Raw genomic sequence first — 3,233 nt, forward strand, 5'->3', positions numbered from 1 at the left:
ACATTTAATCATTTAATTTACAATTAATTACAATTAATCACATACATCATTTAAGCACACAATCTAATTAAACAAATAATACAAATAACACCTAGACAAAATACAAATAACACATAAATAAATAGCCAATTAATCAAGTAACACTTAATTCAATTAAACACATAAACAGTTAGTCAAATAATCAATTAAACAATTAAAAAAATACAATAAAAATAAATAAATAAATACTGAGACTATCCTTTTAAAATTAGGGGTATTACATTCTTCCCCCCTAATAAAAGGAATTCCGTCCTCGGAATTCGCCCTTACTTCCTTCCATTATTCTTCCACTATGCTTGAAAACTGTGAGCGAAAAACATCTTCCTATTCCCAAGTAGACGCAACCTCACTATAAGGGCTCCACTTAACTCCAATATACCAAGTGGTAGACAGGGTTCCTATATTTTAAGAAACACAATAATCATACGATGCGTAGGTTGTATCAAATAACAACGTAATCCTCCCATGTCGACAAGGGAAAAATCTACATACCTCAAAGTGTCATTGAATATATGCACAAACTCCTATGTACCCAGCGCTAATAATTTGGTAAAGCTAATTCAGAGGCGACTGCCTCAATTGCAAAACATAATCTTCTAAAAGTCAATGTAATAAGTAAAATTTACCTTTCTCCAAAAATCGCATTCTTTCTATATAGAAAACAGAACGAGCAAACTACTCCCTGATAGAAAAACTCTAGTATACGAGTTCAACTATTTACAACATCCTACTGTTGCCTCCCAACCGCGCGCAGTTCAATATAAAAGGAAGTATCTATTTCCGACATATTTTTAAATGAAGTCGAGATCTGATTGTACAACCCTTACTTCCATTTCCAACCAACAAATGAGAGGTATGCATTGTGAAAGATACAAAACCTTCAAAGTTGTCACACTAACCTCCTTGTGCCAACAATATCACAGACAAAATTTCGACAAGTGAAGTAAACACTTCCAATAGTCCATGAAAATCTAGGATATACGCCTCAAACATATCCTTTATGGTCTAATTTAATCTCTCGATTAATTCCTCCGTCTATATATATAAAGTAGAGCTGCTGCTCCAAAATCTTCATAAAGCTCCTTCGAAATAGCACTTTGCATCCACTAATATGGACATCCACATGCTATAACACCACTATCACTGAACTATATAACTACTATGAAGTTCTAAAATAAGCATCACTCAAATTTATGTCCTCAAGCGATCTTTCTCAATCCACCACTCGGATTCTATATGGAAAATTGAAATTCCAAATCAATGTCGATCCTTCCCACCAACTATCACTCCTGTTTAGTTCAACTTCCATATTTGTTATAGGAAGTGGCTAAAGATTCCTATGATATCTAATGATCAACTTTCCACCTTTTTAGCAGGTTTTACACTTAGGGCAATTATATACACATCCCTATCCGTACCTGTACACCAAAACTGACATTTGATGTCGTGATGTACCTTCTAACCGTCTGGGTGTACCAAGAAAAATTATAAATTTCCATCTCAGTCGCCCGACAGTCATATCACTATTTATAGAAACTACTAACTCCTCCTCCAGTACCTTAAACTCCATCTGAGTAAGGTAACACCTTCTCTAGGGTCAGCTCCGATATTCAAAATTGACCTCCTAAACTACCTTGGTAATAACAAGTGTTATTATTCACACTTTGCATCCATCTAAGCCGTCTCGTAATCCGTTATATTCGTATGAACTAATATCTTACCAGCTCGATCAAAATAGACAAAATGAAACTGATTTAATTTTATCAGTCAACCAATATCCCATCTAGAATCCTGACCCTTGCATCAAATCAGCAATCCCTCAACTAAATCCGTGAAAATGCTCTGTCATTTCCACTTCAGTATAGAAAATAGCTGCAAAAATCCAGTGATCTCTGATGGTCCATCTCTACTATTTAATAAATATTAGACTTAGAGAAAAAATACTATATTCCTCTTCCTACCTATCCTCCAAACATCTGCTTCATACTGTGAAGCATCATATTTCTACTAAGGTGAATAAAGAACTAAGAGTTGTGAAACTCAATCCTTGCATCCTCCATCAAATTTGTCTACAGAAAGTACCGTTAGTCTGGTACCACCAGCTTTCGTCTGTACCCATTGTTTAAATTGGAGCATCTTCAAAAGCAAATTCTGTAACTAAATCTATCCACCACTGATCCGTGATAAACTTGCCGATATTAAAAATCAATCGATAATTCAATTTATTAATAGTTAACTATGACTTTAACTCAACAAAAGTCAACAAACTACGACATTTCCATACATACCATGCACCTCATCTTTATATAAGTATTTGGTCTCACCATCTTGTCTTTGACACACCCTGCTTTTTTAAAACAAGTTAATGACAATCCGACTTCTTTATCTAACTTCAAAAGAATATGAAATCTTCCCATCCTCTACATAAGTCATCAATTTCCTTGCAACAGCTAATTGTTGCAAATTGTGACTAAAAAAATAATTCCATTTTATTTATGGAAATGAAGATACTTAGTTTCCTCCTCCATGTGCAACACCGGCAAATTCCTCCCAATGACACACCCTCTTAAATAAATTCTTGATTAAGAATTTACTGATGAATATTTATTCAGTCTCCTATCCTCACTCAGTGTCATTCCAATAAGTACTTAATCCAGTACTAAATCCTCCTTCTAACTTGGTAACAACTTCTGAAATTTTCAAAAACATGTTCAGCAAATCCAGCACCTCTGATATATCATCATGGCATTTTAGTGATCTTTATTTGCCACTACCTCACGCATACCGAAACATTAACAATCACCAATATCATGACGTTATAATATGATACGAATCCATACCTAATGTAAAGTATATCAAATTAATCGTTCTAGATTGTTTGACTCGTAGTGATGGTTTAATTATCCCAACCCAAAACACTCCATAATGACACATGTCCAGGTCCAAAAGATTGGTTAGATTTATGTGTATATACCAAATCCTATGACCGTATGTTCACAAATTTAGCGTAAATAGCGCTATGACTCCTTGTTATTAAAACAATAATTAGTTGATCACACACTTATGTCCCCAACTAAACCACATACCAAATCCCGAGTAATTAACAAAAAAATAAAATAAAACACGTATGATAAACACAATAGAACAAAATATACTCCTACTTAGGACATCATTCTTTCTAGAACAGAAAGTCT

Source organism: Cornus florida, unplaced genomic scaffold (assembly GCF_030987335.1).
Source record: "Cornus florida cultivar Cherokee Brave unplaced genomic scaffold, ASM3098733v1 CherokeeBrave_3.0.0_Hap2_Chr11, whole genome shotgun sequence".
Classification (NCBI taxonomy): domain Eukaryota; kingdom Viridiplantae; phylum Streptophyta; class Magnoliopsida; order Cornales; family Cornaceae; genus Cornus; species Cornus florida.